Here is a 20,964-nt window from a genome sequence, read left to right on the forward strand (position 1 = left end):
GCACCCCTGTTGTGGTCTTTAGATCTATTATTGCTAGTTAGGTGAATAGTGAGTGCATGCTCAAACTTCCATTACACAAGCTTCTGCAAGTGGCAACTGGGTCCATTCTGTGTGTGTGTCACCAGAGCTGGCATAAGCCCATGGCCATGGTAAAGCAGTATTTCTACTGGAATTGGTGTCTGCACCAAGTCTGGGACCGTGCAATAGTCCCACTGCAAACTAGGGGCAAGGTGAGAGACAGAGACCTCACATAGAAGCTCACTTTCCATTTCTCATCTTTCAGATTGACATACACTCTGTTGTTGAGGCTATAAAGAAACAGCCATTCTCATACATTGACGGTGGGAACACAAAGGGTTCGAGCCCTTTGTTTTCTTTCTTTTTTTTTTTTTTTGTAAAGACTTTATTTAGTTGAGAGAGAGAGCGAGCATGAGCAAGCGGAGAGGCAGAGGGAGAGGGAGAAGCAGACTCCCCACTGAGCAGGGAGCCCGATGCAGGGCTCAAGCCCAGGGTCCCAGGATCATGACCTGAGCTGAAGGCAGATGCTTAACCAACTGAGCCACCCAGGTGCCCCAGGGTTCGAGCCCTTTGCATGGCCCTTAGGGACTATCTATCAAAATTATAAATGAATTTTCCTGTTGACCCAGCAATTCCACTTCTGAGAATGTACCTATATAAGTAGGTGCACATGTACAAAATGATGTATACCCAACATTAGTAACTGCAACAGACATATAATAGCAAAAATACTAGAGATTGCCCAATTTCTAGTTTTACAGGAAAACATAAACTATACTGCATACATATAATAGAATCCACGCAACTGTAAAGAACAATTAGCTGCCTACATACTGAAATACAAAGCTCTCTGAAATATATTGGCACGTAATAAAAGCAAGGTGAAGAACAGTATATGTAGGGTATATTACCTTTTGTTCAAAAAATAGGGGAAAATAGGGGCACCTGGCTGGCGTGACACATGGTGCGAGCATGTGACTTGATCTCAGGGTCATGAGTTTGAGCCCCATGTGGGGTGTAGAGATTACTTAAATCTTTTTGTAAAAGATGGGGGAAAATAAGGGTGCTTGGCTGGCTTAGTCGGTAGGGCATCCAACACTTGATCTCAGGGTCATGAGTTTGAGCTCCACATTGTGAGTAGAGATTACTTAAAAATAATGGCTTAAACAAATGGAGGGAACCTTAAAATAAATTTTTTAAAATGGGGGAAATAATAATACATTCATATTTACTTATGTTTTCATAAAACACACTATGAAGGATTCACATGAGATTAGTACAAATGATCACCTATAGATGGTATGTGCTGGATGGGGAAACTGAGGCGGGCAAGGTGCCTCAATGCAGACTTTTTAATACTTGCTTGATTTTGAATCATGTAAGTAAATTAACTATCAAAAGATTAAATTAAAATTAACCAATTTTTTTAAAAGTTTAACCCAGTGACTTCACTTTTGACACCAATGACTCTCCCACATTGCTCTGGTACAACAGACACTCAAGAAATTTATGCCAGTCCCTTTGCTATGCCCCAGTAGTGACTAAAATCAAGAAGTCTCAATTTCTGGGACATTTCCTGGAAGAAACCAGTACAAGGTGGGGCAGTTGGGTATAGAGGGCAGTCCCTGGGACTGGGGAATGAAGACCTGAGTTCTGGGCCTGCCTTTCCCACTGGTTTTTAAGTTGACCCTATGAAATGGCTCATAATCAGCCATTTTTTTAACCAACAAATTGGGCAAATTCATAGGTGAATCTTCATGGATGAGCCAACTGAAGGACCCTGCTGCCTCAGCTCTGTGATGGGAGGGTAAGAAATCTCAACTTGCCTGACTCACAGCATCATGCCAAGGGTCATCAACACATGGGAAGGGGCTTTATAAACTGTAAAGGGCAACTGTACAAACAAATGTTGTTAACCACACCACCAGCCTGAGGGGTGATCATAGACAAACATAGGAGGGGAACAAGACCCATTCCCAAAAAGTTTCTGAGACACTGAGATGGTGGGGGAGTGGAGAGGAAATCTCCAAAATAATCTTGAAATGTCAACAGAAAACAAGAGTGGGCTGACAAAAACAGACTTGAAGAGGAAGACATGTGGTTAAATGACTCCATATGTGGTCATCTACAAATGAATATACTGGAAATTCCATAAGCCTAACAGGGAAATTAGGGAGACATGACATATATGGGAGCAAACTTTAAGGATACAGACTTTAATAACAAATGCAAGATCAATGTCAAATCCAAAATCCAAATCCAAAATGATGGTGCTTGTGATCAGTAGAGGTGTCGGAGACAGGTGCCTGTCAGTAGGCCTCCAATTTTCCTCCAAAATCAGATGTAAACTTCAAACATTTCTGAAAATACTCCCTAGGGGACCTTTTACCCCAAATTTAGAAACTGAATGAAAAATCATGCTTTAAAAAGGCAAAAAAGACAAAAAACAAACCAAAAAAAAAAAAAAGCCTTCTCAACTCCATATGTACCGTCATCTGGAAAGCAGATCTCCCATTAAACGGATGGTCAAGGCCGCACCACAATGTTAAACTAATCAGGAAAATTCCAGGGGTGGCTTTGCATACCCTCCTGAAGTGCAACATTCCCAGAGGCAGGAAATAACTACAGGAGGAAGTTCACTGGAGGTACTCTGCTTGGTACTGCTACCTAGCCACCTGGGAAGAAGCCAGAAGGCTGTATGGAACTCAGAAAAAGAAAGCAAAGAACGTCTTTCTATTTTGATTAAAGAAGGCCCTGTGCAAGGTGCCTGCTTCCAGCTGGGTCTTAAGTAGTCTAAATGGTGCAGCAAATTCTGGGATCACCTCTTAATGAAATGAATCTTGACTTTAGGCCATTCTGAGAAATTCCATTGCCTCTTTGGGTCAAATACAATGTCCTCACCTCCACCTCCAGTCTTGACTTTAGGCCATTCTGAGAAATTCCAGTGCCTCTTTGGGTCAAATACAATGTGCTCACCTCCACCTCCAGAAACATGGTCTCACAGCAGACCATGTTTCCTTACAGAAATTTCTCTAGGGAGCTTACTAACCTATAATATTTCAAGTCAGAGTCTCTTGCTTATGAGTGGTAAACTATCTCTGATTAAGAAAGCATTACATACATTTTAATGATTCATTTATTTATTAAAAACTTAAGTGTTTAGATGTACTTTGTTTAAGGAAAATAATTTTCAAGGCTGCTTCATGTAAAGTGGGAATAATGAACTTGGTAACTCTTATTTTTTTTTTAAGTAAGCTCTATGCCCAACATAGGGCTTGAACTCACATCCCCAAGATCAAGAGTCAAATGCTCTACTGACAGAGCCAGCCAGGTGCCCCTTGACAGGGTAACTCTTAACGAAGTCTTCAAGTGACTGAATCCTGAGTTTAAACTGTCACTGACTTTTTTTTAAAAGGCAGTGAAATTTTTTCCATTTTTTAATTTAAATTCAATTAATTAACATATAATGTGTTATTGGTTTCAGAGGTAGAGGTCAGTGATTCATCAGTCTTATATAATACACAGTGTTCGTTACATTACGTGTCCTTCTTAATGTCTATCATCTAGTTACCCCAGCCCCCCACCTCATTCCCCTCCAGCAACCCTCAGTTTGTTTCCTATGATTAAGAGTGTTATGGGGGCGCCTGGGTGGCTCAGTCAGTTAAGCAGCTGCCTTCGGCTCAGGTCATCGAGCCCCGCATCGAGCTCCCTGCTCGGCGGAGAGCCTGCTTCTCCCTCTCCCTCTGCTTGCCGCTCTGCCTACTTGTGCTCTCTCTCTGTCAAATAAATAAATAAAATCTTAAAACAAAAAAAGAGTCTGTTATGGTTTGTCTCCCTCTCTAGTTTTGTCTTGTTTTATTTTTTCCTCTCTTCCCCTATGATGCTCTGTTTTGTTTCTTAAATTCCACATATCAGTGAGATCATATGATAATTGTCTTTCCCTAATTGACTTATTTCACTTAGCATAATACCCTCTAGTTCCTTCCATGTCATTGCAAATGGCAAGATTTCATTTTTTGATGAATATATATATTCCATTATATATATGTGTGTGTGTGTGTGTGTGTGTGTGTGTGTGTATATATATATATATATACATATATATATATACAACTTCTTCTTTATCCATTCATCTGTTGATGGACATCTGGGCTCTTTCCATAGTTTGGCTATTGTGGACATTGCCACTATAAACATTGGGGTGCAGGTCACGTCACCCCACTTTGGATCACTACATTTGTATCTTTGGGGTAAATACCCAGTAGTGCAATTGCTGGGTCCAAGGGTAGCTCTATGTTCAACTTTTTGAGGAATCTCCATCTGTTTTCCAGAGTGGTTGCACCAGCTTGCATTCCCACCAACAGTGTAAGAGGGTTCCCCTTTCTCCGCATCCTCACCAACATCTGTCGTTTCCTGAAATTGTCACTGGCTTTTAAGTATAACAAGAAAATCTGAGACCTACAGAGGTGGGTGCACTCCCAGCTGTCGGCAGCTTTCAAGGAAGTGTTCCAGCATTACCCCAAATGGTCAATTTTACACAGTTAATCCATTAGAGGTTCACAAATCAAAAATAGTTCTTAAAAAAATGTTCATGGGACATGAACACGGGGACAATGAGGGGACACCTCCAAGGTATACATCAGTCATGGATTCAAGCTCATGTTTTATCAGCAGAGCTCTGGTCATATCATTGAAGTGGAAGGTCGTAACCAGCTGTGTTTCTGTCCTTCTCTCATGTGAAGAAACTCAGTGGTAGACCATGAGTATTCCATGAGGAAAAAAATCCCACAAATATTTTTAAAGCTCCATTTCTGCCTTTTCTCCTTTCAGAGACACAAAAGTCATCCATCCTTCTGTGGCTGGGTTATCCGTGAAAGCCTTTTATTGGGGTCAACACATCAAACTCACAGCTTAGGAGGACTAGGACTTAGCCTTCTCCTAACATTTGCTCTTTAACAATCTCTGAGCACAGATGCCAGGGACACCAAGATGAATGAGGCAGAATCCCTGCCTTTGGGGGCCTCACCATTAGAGAGAGGGGATGGGGAACAGGTTTGACACAGATTAAATCAACAACTATCGCTCACTGTAAAACATGCTGTCATTTGCATGTGCCCAGGAGCAGTCCCAAAAGAGGGAATGAAAGGGAGGAGGGGTGACAGAGAAGAGGAGGCTGTTGACCCAGGTTTTTGTTCAGTATAAATCATATTCTGTAGAGCAAAAGATTATGTTATCTGATCTGTTTAACCTCTTAACACCTACAAGCCATAAAGCAAGAAAAATACCCATAAAGAGTTCAATGTTGGTGAGCTTCTGGGGCATGTAAGCTGGAAATCAAGACTCTTTTATGGCCACGTACCTAGAAATGATTTCCCCTTCACAGTGCTTTCCTAGCTGAACATGACAATGCCGAAGTCTTTTCCATGTGGGAAGGAAATGTTGACTTATTGAGCAAGTACCCTGTCACCACCTACTATGCAATGTATGACACCTAGGTTTTGCTTTCAAAGGGTTTACAATTTTAACTGCAAAATTAAGACTAAAATACATGGCTGCTGAATCACTGCATTGTACACCTATAACTATATAACACTGTATGTTAACTAATTGGAATTAAAATAAAAACTTAAAAAAGACTAAAATACATGGGGGGATAAAAGCTAAATTGTAAGACAGCTGTTTTGGGACAAGGACCCTAACTCATTCAACTTTGAAAAAAATTACCATTTATTCAACTTCCTACTTAGTAGTACATATTTGGGGTAGCCATACCTCCTCTCTTTGGGATCTGAATTGAGAACAGAATAGGAACACACTGCCAAGAGGAAATCAAAATACAGAGTCAGCCTCATGTTAGCAAAGCTGGATTAGAAAATATGGTGGGCATAGCCTGAAGAAGCCAGCCCTGCATTTACTGCTTATTGCATCATGGTTAGAATGCCAAGAACCTACACATTTGGACGTGGTGGTCCCACAGAGCAAGAGAGCGGTGGGCTCAATTTCAGCACCAGCAGTCCATTGCTTTGATTTACATAGTGTATACACTCCATGAGAGGACAGGTTTAGTAAGGTCCCACCAATCAGCTTAATCACCACTTCTCATAGAGAGGAGCAAGTAACGGGGATGAGAGAAGACCCAGAATGCTCCTCTGACCTAACCCTTCTCTTGTGCATTTTAGGAAGCAGGTGCCCTTGTGGAATCACAGGATGAGGGGAAAGTATTTCCCTCAACATTACTCAAGCCATGGAGAATTTAGGCAACTTGCCCAAGATCATAGGTCTAGTAAGTGACGGACCTGGAATCCAACTCCATCACTCCAGCTGGGTCTTGAAAAATGAGTAGGATTTAGATGGATGAAGGGGGAAGAAAGTCATTAATAAACAAATTAGACTCCAAAGATTACATCAAAACAGAGCCGTCTTGTCAACTCTGGTATAAAGTGGAGCAAATTTAGGCAGGAAGCGTGTTAACAAAGCTTTTAATTGTCTTGATAGTAAGTCACAAATGGTGCTATTTAGGGCTGGGAAGTGCCAACAGCAACAAGAGTGACTGAAATTCATTTAGCCCTTACTACGCCAAGTGCTGTTCTAAGCACTTTACTAGTATTAACACATTTAATCCCTACAACTACCCTGTCAAGAGGCTGAGGCACAGAGAGTTTAAGTGGTATGTACAAGGTCACACTTCTAGTACGTGGTGGACCTAGAATCCAACTTGATCATTGGGTTGGGGAATATTGTCCCATGTCTTCTGCTCTCAAGGAAGTTTCTGAGGAAGTATCTTTGAAGTCAGAAAATATCTTCAACAGGCCTCCTATCTCAAAGCCTCTGGACTTCTGATTATTTATAAGGCCGCAAATCCCTTCTAACCATGCACTAATCCATGTATTTGAACAATGAAGTAAATGATAAGTCCCTCTAAATCACAGGATGTTCAATTTATTTGGCTTTTCATTCAGCAATTCTTAAAGTTTCCTGCATATCTGAACGACCTGTGGAAGTTTCTAAACATAATATATGTCCAGGCTCTGTCCCAAACCTACGAATCTTGAATCCCAAGGACTAGCACCTGTTATTTGCATTTTTTTTACACTTTCAAAGGTAATTCTGATGATCACCACATTGGAGAACTCTGCTCTGTTAGGTTGTTCACTTACCAGGATCCTCAGCTTTAAGTAAAATTTTAACAAAGAAGCTCAAAGAACAGGACATCAAAAAATCATATATTCTGTTCCTCTCTCTTCAAGAGATTTTTTTCTTAAAAAAGGGGGCGGATAAATTTAAAAACCCTTTAAAATAAACATTATTTTAATCCTCCCATAATCATTTTCCTCCTTGGCACACAGAGTGTGGCCAATCTCTGCTCTATAGAGTGGACACTAGGCCAGGGTGACAATACTGACCTACACCTATGCCAGATTCCCATTAATGTGCCAAGGGTGAAATATGGTTTCTTACCTGCATACTGTAGGTTATGGTTGTAGACAGCCAGAGGCAAGAGGGCTAGGTTAGAAGTCACTGAGTTGTCATCCTTGCTCTGGTTCTATAGCTATGCATCTTGGATCAAGTTATCTAGCTACTCTGAGCTTTAATTTCCTCATCTGTTATGTGGGAATAATGTCTGCTCCATCTTTTTCAAAGGGTTATTTGTAGGATCAAATGGAATGAGACATGAGAATGCATTTTCAAAATATGAAACAAGATTTTGGACAAGATTACTATTGAAGTGTGCAGCCTTGTCTACATATGATGTTAGCCACGAAAATCATGTAGGAATGTTAGTGATGACAAACCAACTGAATTCTGGTTCCAGTACCAATACCTACTGCATGAGGGCAAGTTTTCACATCCTTTAATAGTGCTTGGAATAGCGATGGTGAGAGTTCCCCGAGATTTTACATGAGACTGACTCTGAAGGACAATCAGAGGCTCTGGAATAATAAAGGCTTCCAACTTTTAAGAAAGTCATTCTCAGGAATGTAAAAACCAGAGGAATATACTCATATTTTAGGAAAAGCAGTTTAAAATAAATTTTGTTACTGATGATACATTTTAATGGTTAATAAAATCTTTACATTAAGGTCATCTCTCCTTGCTTCTCAACTGTTACATACCTACGATTCTTTTTTTTTTATTATGTTATATTAATCACCATACATTACATCATTTGTTTTTGGTGTTCCATGATTTATTGTTTGCATATAACACCCAGTGCTCCATTCAATACGTGCCCTCTTTAATACCCAACACCAGGCTAACCCATCCCCCCACCACCCTCCCCTCTAGAACCCTCAGTTTGTTTCTCAGAGTCCATAGTCTCTCATGGTTCATCTCCCCCTCCAATTTCCCTCCCTTCATTTTTCCCTTCCTTTTTTTTTTTTTTACCAAATAATGTATTATTTGTTTCAGAGGTACAGGTTTGTGATTCAACAGTCTTACACAATTCACAGCGCTCAACATAGCACATACCCTCCCCAATGTCTATCACCCAGCCACCCCATCCCTCCCACCCCCCCACCACTCCAGTAACACTCAGTTTGTTTCCTGAGATTAAGAATTCCTCATATCAGTGAGATCATATGATACATGTCTTTCTCTGATTGACTTATTTTGCTCAGCATAATACCCTCCAGTTCCAACCACATCATTGCAAATGGCAAGATTTCATTCCCTTTGATGGCTGCATAATACTCCATTGTATATATATACCACCTCTTCTTTATCCATTCATCTGTTGATGACATCTTGGCTCTTTCCATAGTTTGGCCATTGTGGACATTGCTGCTATAAACATCGGGGTGCACGTACCCCTTCGGATCCCTACATTTGTATCTTTGGGGTAAATACCCATTAGTGCAATTGCTGGATCGTATGGTAGCTCTATTTTCAAATTTTTGAGGAATCTCCATCTGTTTTCCAGAGGGGCTGCACCAGCTTGCATTCCCACCAACAGTGTACGAGGGTTCCCCTTTCTCTGCATCGCCGCCAACATCTGTCGTTTCCTGACTTGTTAATTTTAGCCATTCTGACTGGTGTGAGGTGGTACCTCATTGAGGTTTTGATTTGGATTTCCCTGATGCTGAGTGATGTTGAGGACTTTTTCATGTGTCTGTTGGCCATTTGGATGTCTTCTTTGGAAAAATGTCTGTTCACGTCTTCTGCCCATTTCTTGATTGGAACTCAAATACACGGAGGCTAAAGAGCATCCTACTAAAGAATGAATGGGTCAACCAGGAAATTAAAGAAGAATTTAAAAAATTCATGGAAACAAATGAAAATGAAAACACAACTGTTCAACTTTTTTGGGATGCAGCAAAGGCAGTCCTAAGAGGAAAGTATATAGCAATACAAGCCTTTCTCAAGAAACAAGAACGGTCTCAAATACACAACTTAACCCTACACCTAAAGGAGCTGGAGAAAGAACAGCAAATAAAGCCTAAACCCCGCAGGAGAAGAGAAATAATAAAGATCAGAGCAGAAATCAATGAAATAGAAACCAAAAGAACAGCAGAACAGGTCAACAAAACTAGAAAGAATTAATAAGATTGATAAACCCCTGGCCAGACTTATCAAAAAGAAAAGAGAAATGACCCAAATAAATAAAATCATGAGTGAAAGAGAAGAGATCACAACCAACACCAAAGAAATACAATTATAAGAACATATTATGAGCAACTATATGCCAGCACATTAGATAATCTGGAAGAAATGGATGCATTCCTGGAGATGTATCAACTACCAAAACTGAACCAGGAAGAAATAGAAAACCTGAACAGACCTATAACCATTAAAGAAATTGAAGCAGTCATCAAAAATCTCCTAACAAACAAGAGCCCAGGGCCAGATGGCTTCCCAGGGGAATTCTACCAAACATTTAAAGAAGAATGAATACCTAATTCTTTTGAAACTGTTCCAAAAAATAGAAATGGAAGGAAAACTTCCAAACTTGTTTTATGAGGCCACCATTACCTTGATCCCAAAACCAGACAAAGACTCCATCAAAAGGAGAATTACAGACCAATATCCTTGATAAACATGGATGCAAAAATTCTCACCAAAATACTAGCCAATAGGATCCAACAGTACATTAAAAGGATTATTCACCATGACCAAGTGGGATTTATCCCTGGTCTGCAAGGTTAGTTCAACATCTGCAAATCAATCAATGTGATAAAATACATTAATAAAAGAAAGAACAAGAATCATATGATCCTCTCAATAGATGCAGAAAAAGCATTTGACAAAGTACAGCATCCTTTCTTGATCAAAACTCTTCAGAGTATAGGGATAGAGGGTACATACCTCAATATCATAAAAGCCATCTATGAAAAACCCAGAGCGAATAGCATTCTCAATGGGGAAAAACAGAGCTTTCCTCCTAAGGTCAGGAACATGGCAGGGATGTCCACTATCACCACTGCTATTCAACACAGTATTAGAAGTCCTAGCCACAGCAATCAGACAACAATAAGAAATAAAAGGCATCCGAATTGGCAAAGAAGAAGTCAAACTCTCACTGTTTGCAGATGATATGATACTTTATGTGGAAAACCCAAAAGACTCCACCCCAAAACTGCTAGAACTCATACAGGAATTCAGTAAAGTGGCAGGATATAAAATCAATGCACAGAAATCAGTGGCATTCCTATACACCAACAAGACAGAAGAGAGAGAAATTAAGGAGTCGATCCCATTTACAATTGCACCCAAAACCATAAGACACCTAGGAATAAATTTAACCAGAGGCAAAGAATCTGTACTCAGAAAACTATAAAATACTCATGAAAGAAATTGAGGAAGACACAAAGAAATGGAAAAACATTCCATGCTCATGGATTGGAAGAACAAATATTGTGAAGATGTCAATGCTACCTAGAGCAATCTACGCATTCAATGCAATCCCTATCAAAATACCATCAACTTTCTTCAAAGAAATGGAACAAATAATCCTAAAATTTGTATGGAACCAGGAAAGACCCCGAATAGCTAGAGGAATGTTGAAAAAGAGAAGCAAAGCTGGCGGCATCACAGTTCTGGACTTCCAGCTCTATTACAAAGGTGTCATCATCAAGACAGTATGGTACTGGCACAAAAACAGACACATCGATCAATGGAACAGAATAGAGAGCCCAGAAATGGACCCTCAACTCTATGGTCAACTAATCTTCGAAAAAGCAGGAAAGAATGTCCAGTGGAAAAAAGACAGTCTCTTCAACAAATGGTGTTGGGAAAATAGGACAGCCACATGCAGAAGAATGAAACTAGACCATTTCCTTACACCACACACAAAAATAGACTCCAAATGGTTGAAAGACCTAAATGTGAGACAGGAATCCATCAAAATCCTAAAGGAGAACACAGGCAGCAACCTCTTCGACCTCAGCTGCAGCAACTTCTTCCTAGAAACATCGCCAAAGGCAAGGGAAGCAAGGGCAAAAATGAACTACTGGGACTTCATCACGATTATTTCTAAAAACTATGCAATGGGAAAAATTTCATGTAGAAGTATCTTCTTTATTAAGTTCCATTTGTGAATATTCTGAACAAGCAGATGAACACAACTCTCAATGCAAGAGAATGGCCAAGGAATGGGCAGGAGGACAGTCATTTTCATGAAAAAGGAAGGAAGATTTAGCACTTTGGAATTTCTACTTGTTGACTTTTATCTAGAAAAATCGTTTTCCATCCGGGTTTTGCACAGCAGGGTGTCAAGGGGCCTCTTGCAAGGGTCAAAACTGATCAAGGTCAAAGGGGCAGGACACTGATGTTCCCACCTGTAGTTTGACTAGAACAGCACTGCTTATTCTTGTTTTACATACTCAGGTTCTGTATATGATTTTGTTAGAGGGAAAAAAAACAGTCCTACAATTTACTTATTTATTTATATTCATACCACTAGTTTTGAAGTTAGTGGACATGTGTCTATCTCTCTGAGTTTGTCTCAAAACGCAAAGTATGGAGTGTTCTGACACTATTTATTCACTGCTTATTCTAGCTGCCCTGCTCAGGAGTGAAAACAAAGGCTGGGAGCATGGCAGCAAGTATGGTTGGTGTAGGAGAAGGAAAATGGGACCTATTACCTCTTCTTGATCCACTTCCCGATTTTTCTGAAATTCACAGAACCACGTGAAAATATGCTTCCTTGTTGTATATCAAGAGGTTAAACATTCCTTTCTGAGTTGACAGTGCCAAACTGCTCGTAGTTATTATATTGGCATATTTATGACCCATGAACATCACATATGAACTCTTATTTCTACCACACGTTTGAGCAAAAACACCTCCTGACTTCACCATGAAAGGAGACCCTATGGATTGAAAAGTGGTTTTTAGTAAACTCTAAAGACATACATTACTAAATTTAAACATGTTACTGACTAATCTTTAAAGGCAAGATAGTATTCACTAAACTGATTTTTCCATCTTTTCCTTACTCAGCATAATCATGAAACCAGCTTCCAGGAAATGGTAGCATTCTCACAATTTAAATTTATATACATACAACATTTATAAACACTGTCAAATGAAAGACACATTCCTGAATACTAAGAGGCCCAAACATGTCCTCGTATATAAGGAAAAAAAATCCATCATCAAGTCAGTGGATACGAACCAGCGTCTCTGGTTCAGAAGTTCTACTGTGGCTTCCACCAGCATCCAGTACAAAGAGCTCCTCGTGAAGTATCTTCTAGGAGCAAAATGTTTAGGACAAAATTCTAACAAGCATTTTTGTCTTTATCTGAATACAAAATGACACCTGAAAAATCAAGGGATAAGAAAGATCAACTCTTAAAAGAGAAATAAGTTATTTTAAAATGTTACAGACCATCGCTGAAAATACAGTATGGACAGGAAGTCAGAGAATTTGCTCAACAGATTTTTTTCTTTCTAAACACCAGGACTCTTTTGAAGTGAGTATATGAAAAGGTAATGGAAGCCTTATATGGAAAAATCAGTGGAGTTGCCTAACAGGTAGCACCTAAAGATGGATGGATCCATACAGGGAAAAGAAACCCCATGTAGCCCAGTACCTGGCACCCCCTGGGTACTCAATTAATGCTTGGTGCATTAATGAGTAAAATAATCATCCCCAGTATATAACACTTTCACTTTTTTTTAAAAGAAAAGCTTTGAAACAGGAGAAAACATAAACCATAAAATATGTGATGTTCTAAAGGGGATGTAAATAGTAAACTGTTTGAGGGGTGCCTGGCTGGCTCAGTTGTTAACCGTCTGCCTTCAGGTCACGATCCCGGGGTCCTGGGATCGAGTCCCGTGAGGACTGCTTCTCCCTCTCCCACTCCCCCTGCTTGTGTTCCCTCTCTGTCTCTGTCAAATAAATAAAATCTTAAAAAAAATAGTAAACTGATACACTGACAATATGAATACTTGAAAACAGTCTGAGAGATCGATCATAAAGAAGAAATACTCATTAGTACTGGAGTGGGTTGTGCACCTCATAGTCTAGACTTGCATTTTGATAACACATCCATGTTGATTAATTTCCAACTATTCTACCCAAGAGCAAAATAAGTTATAAAAAAGAAATTTATGTTGAAACCTGATGGGTTGGGGAAGGGGTCCATTTCTTTGACACTTTATATTTAAAGTATATTTAAAGTGTCCCCCAGAAGGGGAAGGTGAATGTTGAGAAGGTTTTTTTAGTTCAGCCGCTGAACTTTCTAGAAAATCTAATGTCAAAAGTTAATTTCTTAGGCAATTTGGGCATCTGAATGTGATCAGGCCTCTTTTTAGAAACATTCTGCTTAGTCTGATCCAAAGGAAAAAAAACTACTTTTGGGAATCCCTATGAAAGAATGGAAAAAGTAAAGTTTTTTGCAAAAAAAAAATGGGAAGCATTTCTGATTCAATTCATGAAGTTGCAAAGGTAGAGGATCAGAAAACAAAGATATGTAATTGTCATTATTAGGATTGTATGTTAACTAAAGATAGGGAGTACACTTTATGATATGATCAACGTATATGGAAAACTTAGGAGTACAAAGGTACTTCAGATCCCATATTCCTAACTCCAACCTCCCACATTAGCATGCATCCTTTCTAAAAGGTTTGCAACTTCTGCTTAAACATCTATAACAGGAATGGACCATATCCTAAGAAGGCCTCTTTTTTTGTTAGATTATAAATCCACCCCCCATGAAGTGCTTTGTATGCAGTAATATTTGCTAAAATTAAATGGAACTTAAAATACTTCTAAGCACTATGTACAGTTACCTACATTTATATCACTGGTCCTAGATCTGCTCTCTGGGGTGACACAAAACAAACCGACTCCCTCCTCCACATGTGAAGACTGTCCTGTAAATAAGGATGTCAAAAACATTATCACACATGCTGTCACAAACCCCTCAGCCATGGCGGGCATTAGCAGTCAGAACATTCTTTCTCTTTTGAGCCTGGACAGCTTCAGAATTCTTCTTAAGCCAGCATTCTAGGTAGCTAGAATCATGGGATGGGAGTTGCTAGAGAGACAAAAAACCATTTGCCATTTGGACCTAAGTTTTTCTGTCCCCAGCCACCCATTCCAAATTCCCTCAACCATTCCTCACATGCAATGATTTCAAATGCCCTGTGTATCTGTGTCACCATGATCTCAAAAGATGAGAGCAATTTCAGTTCCTTGAAGATAATATCCTATATATAGTCTCTCTAAAAAGTGGAGGAGAATTATCAGCTTCCCCATCTGAGTGTTATGCTTCTACTAGTGCAGACCAAAAGTGCAGTAGCTATGTTCACTTGCCATAGTCACACCTCTGGCTCACACTGGTCCTGTGATGATTTAAAACATCTAGGCTTCCTTTCTATAGTCTGGTAAGTCATGCCCCCAAACCTTTTCCCAACTCCCTACTCTATCCTGCATTTATACAATTGATTTTAACTGAATCATACTATTTTACATCTAAGTAAATGTAAATGATCCAGATTCTATGATTCAACAGAATGTCTCCTGGCTTTAGGTTTCAATATGATAAACATATCATCTGTGCCTTTAGATATATTATCAGCCAACATGTTAAGACTGGATGTACTTTCCCAGTGTTGCGTACGTAAGAGACAGCACCTTTGACAGTTTGGTCTAGGAGTGAGGCCTGGGACTTGGCCCAGCATCCCTTCCAGCAGCGTGAAGCAAATTGCTTGACCTTCAGGTTCTGTATGATGTAAAAGAAATTTATCTGTGTTTAAAAACACTCCCCATAATTCAAGAAATAAACAAACATCTGAGAAGACAGAGAAACTTGTTTCAATTTGGGCATAGTTTCAGTTTTCAAAAACACAGGAAGGCAGAAAGAACAGAAAATGCAGTCAAAGCTGATGCTAGCCACTCCAAACCCAAGACTGATTAGATTCAATCTCAAGTGGCAAAAATCGTACAGTGAGTTTCCTTTTTCCTCCTTCTCTCTGTCTCTTGTTTTTTAGTATTTTTTTCCTGAAAGTTTTCCACACCTGATTGTTCCCATGCATGACACAAAATACAGACAATATAATGACTTTCTTTGGTGATCTGCCTACTGGAAAAAACTGGCACAAACATAACATATACTGTTAAAAAATAAACACACACACACCGTTTTCCATTCCCTGAAGCACAATAACTGACATCCAAAACTTTGAAAACATTTTAAACGAAAATCCACCAGTAAGTTTACAGCTGCTACTGCGTACATCAACTCTAACATTCCTACGTTCCAAACATGGTTAATTTTATAAAAGAATTGTGCGTAAGAAATTTCAGAACTAAGCCAACTAAAGGACATCAACAACCAGTAGCACTACACTTACTTCTTCCAACTTCTGCTCCTCTGCGAGCAAAACAAGCATTTTTCTGTAACAATGAAATTTCTTCATTGTCTACACTGCTAGTCAGACTCCAAAGCAACTATTAATCAATCTACTTGTCCATTCAACAGTATTTGTCCAAGTGCCTCCTCTGCTACCAGCACCATTTTGGATGCTATTGTGGGGCATGCAAAAATGAATTACACAGATTTTTGTCATCAAAGAATTTTAAGCTAATTTGCAATTATTCGTTCCTGGCTCCACTACTATCTTTTGGTGCTGGCTCAGATGTCTGTCTTCATCTATTCTAAGGCTGAGGCAGCTCTTATAATTTCCTTCTCCCTGTCTATTTTTCCCCTCTTACTTTTTTGGTGTTTAAAGTCTTGCTACATATATGACCCTTTATTTTATTCTTAATTCTCCTCAAATCATTAAAGTTAAAATTGGATCTCAGATCAAAGACATTCTTCAGGTCTCTCTACTCAATTTATTTGGTGTTATTGTATCTCAGAAAGTGTAATGAATTGCCTGTAGCGAGTGAATAAAATCAGAACCTTTGTACTCAATGCTTCAATACATATTACTGGAAATAATAAATGTTAAAAAAAAAAAAAAGAAGAAAGCAAGCCAGCCTTTATTCCTGGCAGGCTAATCTACATTTGGCTACTATATTAAAATGCTAAAATGACTTAGTGTATGCATTGAGTTGAGGATCTGCCAGTTTTAAAATCTCATCTACAATCCCAAATGCATAAACAAACCTCTACGCACCCCCCACACCAAATCTGAATAGGGTAGCAAGCAAATCCTAGTAACTGTAGCCTTAAAAGTATAGCCTGAAAAAAAGGGCTCATATGGCAAATGAACCATTTGGCTTGGTAAAGCTGGTGATTTTGTTCTCTAGGTGGCACTATTACTTCAACTTTTGATGAGTTGCTTACATTTCTTGAAAATGCCACTTTTTTTTTCTTTTTGAATTTCCATTGTATAAATCTTAATTTTACACACACTGGTTGTAATTAAATGACAGGCTGTCTTCTAGTTTTATTTTAATAAGCCAGTTTGAAGTTAAGTGATTTCTTATCATATAATTTTATATTTCCTAATTATATTGTCTTAGGATTAAGGCACCTTCCTTTGCCCACCCACCTCCAAGTATGCAGAAACATGTCAAAAACACAGAAGGTGGTCATAAAGCTTCAGTCAGACCAAAGGAATCAAGATGAAAGCACATTTAAGAGTTACGAGGTTCTGGGACCTTTCAAAATCAGGACATTACTACCATGACAACCAGTGAAAAGTTCTTTCAAGTGAACCTTTGGGGAAAACTGAATAATGTTCGTTACTCTCTGGGATCTTTGGAAACTTTTGCTATATTATGGCTGTCACTGAAGCTTGTAAATTTACTCTGCTTCCCCCTTGTCACTCTCCTGGTCCCGCCCCCGCCCCTCCCCTAATTCATTTAAAGGAACCCATCCTCAAGCTTCAGACCATGTGCAAATGAGACATCAAGGCAATGAACCACTTCTTAGCATCCAGCATATCTGGTCAGATTTGTTTCACCAAGAATCTAAGTGTCCCAGAGTCTGAACTTGAATTTGAGTATCTGCAGTTAAATGAAAGCTTCCATACTTCTTATCTGACCACATTCTCGTGTTTTTCTACAGAAACAGAATACCTTTCTGCTCCACTTAAGGAACACACCCATTTACCACTCCCTTACCCCCCAAAATTTTTCAAAATCAATATATTAGTGAGCTTCATAGTTTTGTGTCTGCCATCAAGAATGATTCCACATACTTAATAATTGGGTCCATGACTTATTCTAAGGCTTTAGTCTAAGTGTTCTGGAAAGCCAGAGATGTGTTTAAGTATAAAATTATTTAGGACTCAACAATTCTATGCCTTCAATGGAAGTTTAAGGGGACTTTGAGGACACACATGCCTGAGCTTAAAAATACCAAAGCTTTTTTCTGTGTCCTAGGGTTAAATCCCATATACAAATGACATACGGATTTCATTTGCCAACATCATTTATTGCTTAACATTACTCCATGCTAAACAGAGTAAATGGATGCAGAGGGTAACCAATAAGTTTGCTCATTCACTTTTGAAGCCCATCTGGGTATGTTATTCATCCTAGTAAAGAAAATTTATCACAACGCAACTTAATGTGATTCTTGTTCAAATGATTTCTTCCTCCACTGAAATCCAGCATTTAAACCTAGAATTCCCCTGAATTCTCTGCTCCATTCCTTTTTAAAATGCAATTCACAGTTTGAGATTACAGAGCCTGCCAGTGGATGAATGGCTGCTCTAGATGGCTGAGAGTCCTTCAATTAAGCAGCAATTTTGCAATTAGTGGAAACTGAGTGCTCCATAACAATCGTTTGAAAACAAGTTGAGAAAAGTTAGCAATTACCCAATTAAAGGGACATATTCACTCGCATTTGGCTGAGCTGGCCCCCTCACACAAATTGCAATCTTCCATACAGAGAGTTGAAAATTATGTTTCAACCATTAAAATACATTCGCTATTATAGACATCAAAATGGGAGTGCCTTTCATTTTAAAAGATCTTCAGAGTTTAGCTATCATACAATTTCCATGCTCTCTTTTCATTCATGAAATCGAGAATTATTCTCTCTACTCTGGGACTAACTTCCTAGTTCTTAAAATGTTAATGAACTGCGTGCATATGACCTTTCCATTGTGTGTATCTTCAATATGCTTGAAGTTTAGTAGAAGAGTAAGTCCATGATTGAGACCCAAAGCTGCTGGCTGTTACATTCCACAAGTTCACTAACTGGATATAGAATATAGAGCTCTGTGTGCTCCGTGTGTCTGAAGTAGGGGGTGGGGGGATATTTACAGAACGGTTTAAACACAAACGTAAAAACATGTAACAGAGCTCTTTGCTATTATCAGGTGGACCTGCCCAGCTTGCTGTGTGTACTCAACTACAAACCAGAGCTATTTATGTTTGAAAAAAATGAGATTATCAATCATCTGCATTTGGACTACTGAAAAGTTAAGATTCCAGGAAGAAGGGAATAGCTTACATTCTAATGGTGCCCCTATTAAACAGGAAACCAAAGGATTTTAAGCCAGGATTTTAGAAACTTGCATTTACAGGATTTCCCCCCTCCTGGTAAATCACAATGAACCAGCAATATTCCAGCACCTCCCCACCCCACTTTGGCCCAGTTTTAGACAATTAATTCACCTAGCACAAATGAATCATTTGCTTTTTAGGCAAATGATCCTTTTTTCAGTTCCTCTTGTTCGAAAGTAAAAGTTACACTTACTGAGAAGACATCCTAAAACAGATTTCTTTAATGCTTTATTCTGTGGATACTTAAATGTTGACCTACTTTATATCTTAAATGATCTTAAATATTACCTTAAAATAAACATGATTTCCAGTTACTAATTCAGTTCTGAATGGGCTATGAATGGCTCCAAAAGTATGTGAAAAATTACTGTTATTTTCCTTTTAAAAAAATGTGATGTCTAAGTGTGTATGCAATGTTCTAATGCTTCAAAACATGTACGTGAGTCTTGTTTATCTGGAAATCATTTCTTTCTGCTTATATCATTTATAAATAGAATACGTTCTGTAATAACTTAAAATAGCCCTACCTACATAACAATTCTATCAAAATACTTATTACCAGTCTGTATTTACCAGCATTTATCACATTTTGCAAAATAATGTAGAAAAAAAAAAAGACAACGATTTTATGACCCTGGAATTCCAGTAATGATAATCAACGTGTTTTAAATTCCAGTAAAAGTTATGGTTACATTTCAACAAGTGTCTCTTTCCTTTCTCTTACCTCTGCTGCTAGCCCAGAGGTAAACTCACAAAAGAAAAATCTTAAAGAAGGTGTTCGCAAAATCAGGCAACAGGAGTTAGTGAGTGTTTTAAAGGGGTGCTGGTCCCAGGGCCAAGAATTGGCAATCTCTATGTGCAATGTGTGATGTGACCTATTACGTGCAACAACATGGAGCACTACGTGCCATAATCTCAGAAACTTCAAGTTAAAAATGATAATGTTTTGGAGGAGGTAAACAATGAGGGTTCCCACACTTAGACGAAATAAATCTGTAATTATACCTCAATAAATAAAAATATTTTTAAAAAGTATATAATTTTAAGACCAAAATAGCTTTTGACCTTATATAAACACATACAGAAATAAATTTTTGGATAAAAATAGAGAAGGGGTATTTTCCAAGAAGTAGAGCCAATTTGAAGATCTTATTTAGTAGCATAACACGTTTTATATGCAGTTTAAAAACAACAACGTTCCCAATTAGACACTGGTTTGCTTTAAAAGATAACTGTACTAGGAGAATTAATAAACATTCAGAAATATTATTTTCTTTGCTTCTGGCCAAGAACGTTCCTGCATTCTTGTCAAAAAATGTTCACTGGCTACTACTGACATTGTGAGGGGTAACTATAAGATACCTGAAGAACCCAGAAATAAGATCCAGGGAGCCCTAACACACCACCAACTGTGGTCCGTCATAACTCCCCCAGCGTGAGGAAAACTTTTTGCTTTGGAGCCAAAGAGGAGCACGGGTCAAATACATCAGAGTCGGGAGTCAGCAGCATCATTCAACAAGTCCCTCCTACCATCTCCCCAAGGGATCCCGGAAAGTCATCCCTTACCACTTCCCCACCCCCAGCCTCCCGGCCCCCAGCAGCTGCTCTGGGTAACTTGGCCGGCAGAGGGCACCCTCTACCTTCCCTAGCACCAAGCTCCCTGCCCCCTCCTCCTCGCCCCCCAAGCCCAGTCCCTCCACCCCGCTCCACCCCGCTCCATCCCCAACACACAAACACAGCATCCTCCGACCGCGAATCCAGTTCACTCCAGCAACCCCAAGACTTTTCTCTCCTGGGGGTACCCCCAGTCTGCAATTTCCCTTCTCAGCCCGTCGGGCATAAAGCCCCCAATCCTCAGCAATTTCTTTCTAGGCACAGCTCACCCATTCCTTCTTCCCGGCTTTGCATCCCCAGAGACCCACCCGAGAGTCAAGACACCCCATCCTGCTCTGGAAAGTCAAAACTTGTAATTCCCTGGAAGGTACTCCAAGGGAGGGCCGCGGGATGGGGAGAAGTGTGGGCGCAGCCAGCGC

General features: G+C 39.3%; 1 protein-coding gene across 5 annotated transcripts in view; it reads right to left on the reverse strand.

Moving 5' to 3' along the window:
* BDNF (brain derived neurotrophic factor) overlaps positions 1–20,964 on the reverse strand; it is a 60,495-nt gene that overhangs the window by 17,946 nt on the left and 21,585 nt on the right. The window lies entirely within an intron of this gene.

Source organism: Zalophus californianus, chromosome 11, assembly GCF_009762305.2.
Source record: "Zalophus californianus isolate mZalCal1 chromosome 11, mZalCal1.pri.v2, whole genome shotgun sequence".
In the NCBI taxonomy this organism is placed as follows: Eukaryota; Metazoa; Chordata; class Mammalia; order Carnivora; family Otariidae; genus Zalophus; species Zalophus californianus.